Consider the following 11597-nt stretch of genomic DNA (forward strand, 5'->3'; position numbering starts at 1 on the left):
TTAAGTGAAACCGCATCTCGCGAATTTTGGGTATGAACCGGCTTGCCCCATAAACAGCGCAAAATCGCACAAACAGGAAGCCGTATAATGCGAGGAGAATCTGTAGCTCTTCTCTCGCAGACGCAAACTTGGGCTGCGCGTCCTGGGAACACAATATCGGTGTGTAGCCGCAAGTTAATAGCTTCTTGGTTCTTTCGGTAAAGTCACGTAGAAGGGAAATCATAAAATAATAAAAATAAAACATAATAAAATACAATTCTCACGACGTTTCGGCCACAACGCAAGCAGAAGAACAGGTCTGTCGGAAAGACAGCGTCTGTCTTTCCGACAGACCTGTTCTTCACCTGTTCTTCTGCTTGCGTTGTGGCCAAAACGTCGTGAGAATTGTATTGTTTAATTTTTATTATTTTATTATTTCCATTCTACGTGACTTTACCGAAAGAACCAAGAAGATGAATCCCTGCAGTCACGAAAGCTTTTAATCGAAAGATAACAGCCGTTTGAATTTTGGGCCACGTCTTTAAATTTCAGGACAATGGGTTGAGAGTTGTGCAGTGAGGCCAGGATGAAAACATTTCTAGTCCGGCCAATATCTCGTGAAGTCATACAGAATTATAACCAGTCTTGCGTTAAAGTTTACACCAAACACTCGTGCTATATAACAATAAACTAAATGCAGAACGAAACTGCTCTACAGACTCTAACGAAAAGCATTAAACTAAGTTATTCAGATGATTTTCATCCATGTGCTAACAAAAAACGTGCTATTGAATTGGAATAAAGGGCTTTCACTGTTAAACTGTGCCTCAGATTTCAGCCACGGCAGCTGAGGTTGTCTTCGGCGGTGGTTCAAGTCAGTCGAGCAGCCATGCTTTAGGCCGTGGCTGCAGGCAGCGAGCAGTCACCTCACAGCGGGCTGCGGCAATCTCTACGGTGGCAAGTCAGGTCGGCTTACAGCAGACCGCACCTATTGAGGCATGGCGGGTCTTGTATACGTTGAGTAATGGCAAGTTGAGTTGCACTTGGGCTGTCAGTGGTAGTAGCCCTTGGCGGTTGAATGGGTAAGTGCTTGTCCCAGACAAGGCCATGGTTCAGTGGCAAACCGTGGTAGTGCTCAGAGTTTGGAATGTATCACTCGCAGACCGTGGCAAGTGGAATGGCTTAGTGGCTGACTGGGACATGTCATGGCATGTTGAAAGAGTCAGTGGCTGGTGGCTGTGGCGGGCTGTGGTGGTCCATGGTGATCTGTGGTGATCTGTGGCGGGCTGTGGTGGTCCGTGGTGATCTGTGGTGATCCGTGGTGATTTCATGTTGAGTCAGGGTGGAGAGGCGTCAGCTTGGCTCGTTCGAGAGGCCAAGATGCAAGGCCGGACCTGATGTGGTTAAAGGGGGGGGGGGGGTTAGGCTACGACAGTAACACACGTTAACTCACATTCTCAACGATTTTCTAAGTCGTCATTATTTCTGGTGACATGGAGGGGCCTTCGTTCATAGGTGGATAAACAAAGGACTGCAAACCATCGTGGGATTTTTCATCATTATTGTAAAGTTACTCTGAGGATTACACACACTTAGTTGCCACGTGACCATTGACTCCTCCAAAGTAAGTAGAAGAACGTCGTCATTTGGAGTCACAATTCGATGAAAAAAACATTCTCTTTTTGAAACTTTTTTAGTTTTTTCTGCTTCCTTGAAGAGTTTTGTCTGCTCCATTAGCATTCCGCATACACACACTCAGACATGCTCTATCCACTGCGAGATGAAGGCCTCTCCGAAGCTGCCGCCATCCCTCACGCTCGCACAACAATGAATCTAGCACACACACTCGGATATCCTCGCTCCGTCGACCCCGCAAGTGGACGTGTTCCCACTCCGCCGTGAGTGTCGCTCACGGCGAGGTAGCAACACTCGGCACTGCCAGGTGCAGACCATCTCGCGCTCTCACACCTACATCACCCGGAGAGCTACGGTGGTCATCACTCATCAAGGCCTCGATACAGAGACGTTGCTTTCTCTGTGTGCCTATGTTTGTTCCCTCTCTCTATGTATCTCTGTGATATCTGTCTGCTTATATGTCTGTCTATATGTTTCTGGTTCTGTGTTTTATCTCTCTCTCTCAAATGTAGTATTCTCAGGAAGAACATAATCAACCAGGTAGGGTGTAGACTGTTATGTTATCCGACTCTCTGTTGTATTACATTCCATTTCTAAGTATACTAGATTTGTGTTTCTATTTCATTTATTCCTGATGATGATTGCTTGTGTTGCAATCGAAACGTCGTATGCTAGTATTTAATTTATTACTTTCTCTTTATACGTGACTTTACCGAAAGAACCAAAGAGTCATTCCTGCAGTCACGAAAGCTCCAAATTAAGATTGTACTTAGCAGGCTCAAATCCCTGCTTAGCTTCCTAGACAGACCCAGTGGAGGTGAGGCACATCCATGGATGGTTTCATCGTGGGAAAACGTGAAAGGCGTGCGAGTTAGAAACACGTGCGCTTGTGCCGGCCGTGGTTTCGATGCTTTGTCCTTACCTGGAGGAACCCACTTGGGTAGAGGCGATGCGGTGGCACGATCCGCGACGCCGGCTTCGTTGAACGCGGGCGGGGGGAGGCGCTTCGCTGATTGCCGAGGGGCAGGATCTGGCCCGACATCCGCCCCGGCTCCACGCGCCGCGCCCGTTGTTCTGCTGCCCCTGGCCACGGCGGCTTTGCTCCCTCTCCTGTTGGCGGTGGCGGCGGTGACCCTAGGCACCTTGAACTTCCAGAAGGGCTTCTTGTGGTCGCTGTCATCGCTGTCGGACTTCCCAGCGGACTCCGAGGACTCGCCCGTCTCGTTGTCTGTCGTGTTTTAGACAACATGTGATTACCCGTCGTCGTCGTGGTCGCTGCATTGTGGACACTGTTGTTTCATATTTCTGATCGGTCAGAATTACTTTACCAAATAAAAGCAAGTATTCCAATGTGGTCATGGCACGTATTGAATGTTTGCCAAATATTACTATTGAAAAAATTTTTTTGGGAACAATACAGTCGTAGTGATAGTGCTACAGAGTCAACTGAAGCTTCAAATCAAGATTTTATCTCGACTTTGAAAAATCAATAAGAATACGATACGATTTAGGAAAAAGCCAGCAGGAGACTGCTGTGTGGTTTGAACAGAGGGCAACACATGAGCATCCTCAGTGGCCTGGCACTGCCATGCAAAACTAAACAACTTTGTGTCATCAGGTAAGGCCCACTGAGCCAAATGTCTCTTCTTCAGAAGCGACTTGGCTATCACAAATGGTAGCTCAAGAAAGTGAGCAATTATCACGTGGAGATGTATCGCGGCGAAATATTCTAAATGTAGAGGGAAAACTGGAGGACCCGAAGAAAAATCCACGTGACCACGGGGAGAGACACGCAAACTCCAAATATACAGCAGCAGGCGTCAGGGTCGGGATCGAACGCACGACCTTCTGTACACCAGACGAGGAAGTGAAACATCTCCTAGCCACCGTACAAACACATAGATTCCCCGTACAGCCATTCAGAGGCTGTTGTGGCAGCTGCCGTGAGCGAGCACGTATGAAGGTCGGCACGGCATACATGGGGGTGGATGGCCAGCACCACGCTGGAATTGCACCAAGTACTCATTTGAGGCTGGAGTCGACCTCGGAGAGGCCCAGGACTGGTTCATATAATCGTTACTGGTGTTGGCAGTGAGCATCATACATGTCCACACACGTGCAAACATACAGAAAGCCACAAATCTGTAGAGTCTCATACCGGGTGGGGTCGTCCGTGTTGACGGTGGCACTGCCCACGGCTTCCTGTGAACTCTCCCGCGAAGACGCCGCCACTTCCGTCTGATCACCAGCGAGGGCAAGGACCTCCTTGAGCTCCCTCTCAAAGAGACGCTCGTCGTCCAGGGACGGTCTGCGCAGAGTGGCGCAAAGTGCGATTGCAAACGACGACAATGCACAGAGGTGGTGTGGGCAGTGCAATCTTCTTTTCTTCTTATATATAAGAGTCTCCGCGCGCTTGCGGGGGATTTGGCTCTTGGACGGTGGGCTTCACATAGAAATAAAATTGGCAGGCGGCACGCCCTAAGCCCCGCGGTGGGAATAGGCTATTCCGTTTCCCCATCCGTAAAGTTTAAAGTTGTTTAATTAACACATTTGTGCGGTTTCTATTATTAATTACTTACTTATTTGCTCGACATCGACCGTACCAACTGACGCCAATTGCGTGGGGGGGGGGGGTAGACACTGCCAAGTGATGCGCGGTTCGCACGAGCTCATTTCCTTTTACGCGTTTTACAGCAGGCAAGACGTACATACGTAACTCTGCGGACATTTCTTCACAGTGTCATGTCCTCTTCGCCCCCCCCCCCCCCAACACGATGCGTCCACTTTATACTACAGACTCCGTAGATAATAATATTTTACTGCTTACATACCATTATTCTTGCACGGGCGGGGGATGCTGGGGGGGGGGGGGGGGGGTAGCGGCCCAGCCCCTAGCCTGGCAACGTGCCAACTCCGCCGCCTCGCCAATGTAGGCCAGGACGGGGGCTAAGCATGGCACAAGGCCTCAACACGCCTATGCTAAGTACAGAGTTCCTTGCTTCTTACGCTAACAACTCAAGTCCATTGTTTACTATTGTTAAACACATTAGTTTACAAACATTACAATAATAATGTTTGTGTGCTGATAAAAAATATGCTTAATTGCTTAATATTATGAAACAAATACGTTGCCAGATATTACTATATATATATCTTTGTGTGCACATACCAACTCTGGTTCATTGTTTATCTTTCATTACACTTATCTCTGCTTATTTCTTAAATGCATCTCTATTGTTTCCATCGCTCACGTCACGCTATTTACTCATACGTAGTACTGCGATACTGATAGCTGTGCCATCATCGGGGATTGTTGTGCCCATCGATGTGTGTGTATGAGTCCACGTGTGTGTCTTTGAGTCCATATGTTTGTGCGTGTAGAGCCATGCGTGTCTTTAACTCCATGTCTGTCTTTTTCGAACGGACAACGCCCGATGTGTGTGTGTACGTCAAAGTGTTTGTGTGTGTGTGTCAGTCCAAGTGTGCGTGTAAGTCCATTTGTTGTGCGTATCAGTAGCTGTGTGTGTGTTAGTCCATGTGTGTGTGTGTTAGTCCATGTGTGTGTGTGTTAGTCGATGTGTGTGCATGGCTCCATCTGAGTGTGTATGTGTATTCGTGTGTCTATGTGTGTCAGTCGATGTGTATGTGTGTGTTAGTCATATGTGTGTGTGTGTAAGTCCACATGTGTGTGTAAGTCCATACATGTGTGTGTGTCTCACTCGATGTGTGTGTGTAAGTCAGTGCGCGTGTGTGAGTCGACATGTGTGTGTTAATCCATGTGTGTGTCAGTCTATGTATGTGTGTAAATACATGTGTGTGTAAGTACAGTGTGTGTAAGTACATGTGTGTGTAAGTACATGTGTGTGTAAGTACATGTGTGTGGGGAGCGGTAGTGTAGCGGTTAGCGCGCTGCGCTATGAACTGGCGACCCGGGTTCGATTCCCGCTCACGGCTAACACCAGTGACGATTATCTGAAACGGTCCTGGGCCTCCCCCTAGGTCGACTCAGCCTTAAATGAGTACCTGGTGCGGTGTGTAAACATCGCCACTGGGGAGACAAAGGCGGTCGGGCGTGGTGCTGGCCACCTACCCCCTCATGTACCGTTCCGGCCTTCATAGGTGCTCATTAACAGCACTTGCCCCTACAGTCTGTTAAGGCTATACGGGGGATCTTTGTTTATGTCAATGTGTTGTTAGTGCACGTATGTCTGTGTGTGATTCCATGTGTGTGTGTCTGAGTCGCTGTATGTGTGTACGTCCATATATGTGTGTGTAACTCCATGTGGGTGTATCTAAAGTGGATGTCTATGCGTGTGTGAGTCCATATGTATGTGTGCGTCAGTCCATGTGTGTGTGTCTTAGTCCATATGTGTGTGTGTGTGTAAGTACACCCAATTCAAGAGCCGAATGGCTCACAGGGCTATACCTAATAATGAACTTGAACTTTAAATGTGTGTTTACGTCAATGTGTGTGTGTCAGTCCACGTATGTCTGTGTGTGAGTCGGTGTGTATGTGTGTGTGTGAGTCCCTGTATGTGTGTACGTCGATATGTCTGTGTAACTCCACGTGTGTATGTCAAGTGTGTGGTGAGTCCATATATGTGTGTAAGTCGATGTGTTTGTGTGAGTCGATATATGTGTGCGTCTCAGCCCATGTGCGTGTGTGTTAGTCGCTTTGTGTGCGTTGCTCCTTGTGAGTAAGTGTAAAGTCCATTTCTTTGCGTGTCTGTAGGTCCATGTGTGCGTGCGAGTGAATGTATGTGGTTTATTGACCTGCTCAAGGCCTATGATACCATCAGTAGGCCTGGCCTCTGGGTTGTTCTTCGTGCTTTCGGAGTCCCTCACCCTTTGCTCACGATCCTTAGGACCTTCATGATGGTGAGCGGCCCCACGTCAACTACGTGGCCGTCAGTCAGAGCCATTCCCTCTACACCTTGGGGTGTGACAGGGATGTCCTCTGGCTCCCACATTATTTTACATATCTTTTGACCACGTAGTTCGTGAAGCCTTCAGTGACCTATACCGGTGGAATTACCATATGGTACAGATACAATAAGAGGCTGATCGACGCCCGGGTGCGGTCAAGGGATGCCTCCCTATTGCTCAACCATGTTATGTATGCCGATGCTCTGGTGATTGCTGCTCACTGCTGCTGAACCTGGAGCTTGTCACTAAGAGGTGGGGCCCTCACCATCAGCCCCACCAAAAACTAACCATCTGCCTGGGTATTTTATACCATCGAACAATCCAGCCCCACAACTCACAATTGGTGATGCGGCAGTTGTGGAGAGTTGGAGAGATTCCCATACCTGGCCAGTGTGCTCATGACCGGCTCCGGTTTGACAGCAGAGGTCTCACTCCAAATTAGTCGGGCGCCATTATCTTTTCATCGGCTGCGTAACGCTGTGTGGAAGCTACCTGGTCTCTCGCTCCGCATGAAGCACCAGGTCTTCTCAGCCACGGTAATTCCCTCCCTTCTCTACGCTTGCAAACATGCACCCCCCTAATAGAACATCTTCGCCGGCTACAAACATTTAGGCTGGCCTGCTAACGATACATCCTGCACTTAACCATATGTGTGTGTGCATCTAAGTCGATGTGTTTCTATGTGTGTAGGTCGATGTCTGTGTGTAAGTCTACATGTGTGTCTGCCTTTTCGCCCGGGCAACGCCGGGTACTTACCGCTAGTAATGTTATAAATAAGAGGTTGCTACATAACATGATGGAGCAGCTGGAAGGAGTGAATCCAAACTAGGCATGGAAGGAATTTCCCTCCTGATGGTTTCATGAATTGCCATGATTTAGGATTGCAATTCGGCTCAAGAATCTGTTCTTTCGTTACCATTGCAGTGGCTGTCGGAAGCAACTGCGAATCCATGAGATGCAATAGAAACAATACAAACAACGCTGACTTGTAAAACAATGACGAGGCGATGCACTCCATCTGGTGAGCGTCCTCTAAGGGACATGCATTTACATCATGTCATGACGTACGGCACAATAATAGTAATGTAGTAGTGTGTAGTGTATAGCAGTATAGTGTAGTGTATAGTAGTGTAGTGTATAGTGTAGTGTATAGTAGTGTAGTGTCTAGTAGTGTATAGTGTAGTGTATAGTAGTGTACAGTGTAGTGTATAGTAGTGTATAGTGTAGTGTATAGTAGTGTACAGTGGAGTGTATAGTGTAGTGTATAGTAGTGTAGTGTATAGTAGTGTAGTGTCTAGTAGTGTATAGTGTAGTGTATAGTAGAGTAGTGTATAGTGTAGTGTAGTAGTGTAGTGTATAGTAGTGTACAGTGTAGTGTATAGTAGTGTAGTGTAGTAGAGTAGTGTATAGTGTAGTGTATAGTAGTGTAGTGTATAGTGTAGTGTATAGTAGTGTACAGTGTAGTGTATAGTGTAGTGTATAGTAGTGTAGTGTATAGTAGTGTAGTGTATAGTAGTGTATAGTGTAGTGTATAGTAGTGTAGTGTATAGTGAGTAGTGTATAGTGTAGTGTATAGTAGTGTAGTGTATAGTAGTGTAGTGTATAGTAGTGTAGTGTATAGTAGAGTAGTGTATAGTGTAGTGTATAGTAGAGTAGTGTATAGTGTAGTGTATAGTAGAGTAGTGTATAGTGTAGTGTATAGTAGAGTAGTGTACAGTGTAGTGTCTAGTAGTGTATAGTGTAGTGTATAGTAGTGTACAGTGTAGTGTATAGTATTACCTTCCGTCTCTTGCTGTTCCTGCTGCTGTGTTCAAGGCCGTGACTGACGGGACTTCTTGGTTCCGCTCAAGGCCTTCTTTGCAGGCTTTGCCTTGTCGCCATTTTCATCGTCAGAATTGGTCACCGCTTGAGACATTTTGCTTGGCGGAAGAGAGGCCGATGAGAAGTCACCGTCTGTGGCGATGCAACACGCACACACATTGACGCGCGTACATCGCTGGGTTTGTTAAACCGATAACCATTTTCGGAATCAAATGGCGGTTATGAAAGTCGGGAATTGGCAATAGTTTACGGTGGGATTTTACTACCGGTGCAGAGGGCCTCCACAAGAGGGAGCTGAAAAGAGGAAATTGCCTACTCTCCACGCTGCGCAGACACATTGGTAGAGGCGGCAAAGCGCCTCCTCGACCACACACAACCAAGCGCGGTGAACTCATTGACACCGCTGGTGGAAGAGAGGTGGGGAGGGGATTTAAGAAACTTGCCACGCCGGGAAATGGAGTTGAACCAGCGGCTTCCTGGATTGCAAGCCCACCGCGCTAACCACGGCAGCTCCCTTGCGGATGGATCTAATGCGATTTAACTTTGGTAATGAAATATGACTTCTAATCATTTAAATAAGCCAACGAGTCAACGACCATAATTACAATCATAACCATCACTACTGTCCACCACGTCGTCTGCCCATAACCATCATATGTATAGATACCAGAGGTGGGACAGTCATTGTTATGCAAGTCCAAGTCGAGTCTGAAGTAATCAAATTCATGACTCGAGTCTGACTCGAGTCCAAGTCACATGACTCGAGTCCACATCTCAGAGGTGGGACAAAGTCATTGTTATGCAAGTCCAAGTCGAGTCTGAAGTAATCAAATTCATGACTCGAGTCTGACTCGAGTCCAAGTCACATGACTCGAGTCCACATCTCAGAGGTGGGACAAAGTCATTGTTATGCAAGTCCAAGTCGAGTCTGAAGTAATCAAATTCATGACTCGAGTCTGACTCGAGTCCAAGTCACATGACTCGAGTCCACATCTCAGAGGTGGGACAAAGTCATTGTTATGCAAGTCCAAGTCGAGTCTGAAGTCATCAAATTCATGACTCGAGTCTGACTCGAGTCCAAGTCACATGACTCGAGTCCACACCTCTGATAGATACCTCACATTCTACTCACCGTCGTCTTCAAAGTCCTCAGGCTGAGTATAATCAAATTTCTTGATTCTGCAACACCAATCATTTGGATAAAGAAAAACGACGAAAGATCAATTCAGGAATAACTCACATTACGTACATGGATTCACGGGCCCACTTGCTGTACTGCCAGGACACCAGTGCCACTGAATTACAATGACACAATGCAAAGCAAGTGCCATGGCAGTGCCTATCGATCTGCAAAGGCGGTTGTCATCAGTGACATTGAGGCTGCATTGAAACTCGTTGTAATCGATGAACATGACACGTAGCCGGCCAACACTGTCCCAACTGATCCGATGTACCAATGTCATCAATTACACTATACACTACACTGTACACTACTAAACACTACTATACACTACACTATATTACTAGACACTACACTACGATATACTACACTACTATACACTACACTATACACTACACTATACACTACACTACTATATACACTACACTACTATACACTACACTACTATACACTACACTATACACTACTATATACACTACACTACTATACACTACTATACACTACACTATACACTACACTATACACTACTATATACACTACACTACTATACACTACACTGCTATACACTACACACTACACTATACACTACACAACTATACAGTACACTACTATACACTACAATACACTATACTACTATACACTACTGTACACTATACTACTACACTATACACTATGCTATACACTATACACACTACTATACACTATGCACTACACTACTACAACTATACTACTAAACACTACACTACTACACACACCTCGTGCTGTACTAGTACACTACACTATACTACTATACACTACACTACTATACACTACTACACTATACTACTACACTACACACACTCGTGCTGTACTAGTACACTACTATACACTACACTACTGTACACTGCACTATACACTACTACACTATAATACACTACTATACACTATACTACTACACTATACACTATAATACTACTACACTACACACACTCGTGCTGTACTAGTACACTACTCTACACTACACTACTATACACTACACTACTATACACTACACTACTATACACTACACTATACACTACACTACTATACACTACACTACTATACACTACACTATACACTACACACACTCGTGCTGTACTAGTGACGAATTGGCCACGTTCTGTTCACGTGACCACCCCCTCACCAGTTGCCGTGTCGGGTGGTGGCGAGTTTAGCGACACAACATTTACACATTGACGCGATCTGCCCCCCCCCCAACAACAAACTCCCTTTCTGTATGAAACAGCCACAGAGCCACTCACGCACCTGAGTAACCTCGGCATGTCAATTGAAGTCTCACCACCCCCCAATACAACAACCACAAGCCACCAACGAGCAATAAAACTAAAAAAAAAACACGCGGATAAGAGCCGCCGATGACGTCGATAACAACAACGATGAGGGATTCCCTCAAAACGTGAGGGAAGTGAACGCCAACTTTGTATAACTGTGAAGTTGTATCAAGTTAAACTTTTGTCGATTAACGCGAATTACCGAGTTTGGCGCGAAGCCAGATTTGCAAAGCGCACGAGGGGGACGAAGCCGCTGATTCCTCGCAGCCAGTTTCGTCACGACGCCGATTGTGGTGGTTGGTGGTCACGATGCAATAATAAAAACGACTTACGTTACAATATTGTAAGTATGGGTTTAATATCGTTTAAAATGTGTACAATTAAATAATGTATTTATTAGGGGAGGCAGGGAGGGGTGTTTTAAGATATAAATGTTGTGGATTGCGTCAAGGCAGAGAAGATGGGTGAATGTGTTAACGAATGCGGCAGGCGAATGATCGGTTGGCAGCGTCTTTTCCGCGGGGGGTTGTGGGTCACGTGGTGTCACCCCCCCCCCCCCCCCGGCTTTCGTGATTGGGTGGGTGGGTGGAGGGTGAATTTTGACTTTAAACTTTAATATTCTTGGTTCTTACAGGTAAAGTCACGGAGATGGAAAATAAATAATAAAAATAATTAAATTACATTTTAATTAAAAATAATAAGTTTGAAGTCTAAATAATAAATTGGGTGTTTTGCTTTTATTATTT

General features: G+C 46.1%; 1 pseudogene; it reads right to left on the bottom strand.

The window, feature by feature from the left end:
- Positions 1-1332: 1332 nt before the first annotated feature.
- On the bottom strand, positions 1333-10842 carry LOC133362536 (uncharacterized; annotated as a pseudogene).
- Between the last annotated feature and the right edge of the window lie 755 nt (positions 10843-11597).

This window comes from Lethenteron reissneri, unplaced genomic scaffold, assembly GCF_015708825.2.
Source record: "Lethenteron reissneri isolate LAM-NWPU_2019-01 unplaced genomic scaffold, ASM1570882v1 scaffold_1517, whole genome shotgun sequence".
Classification (NCBI taxonomy): domain Eukaryota; kingdom Metazoa; phylum Chordata; class Hyperoartia; order Petromyzontiformes; family Petromyzontidae; genus Lethenteron; species Lethenteron reissneri.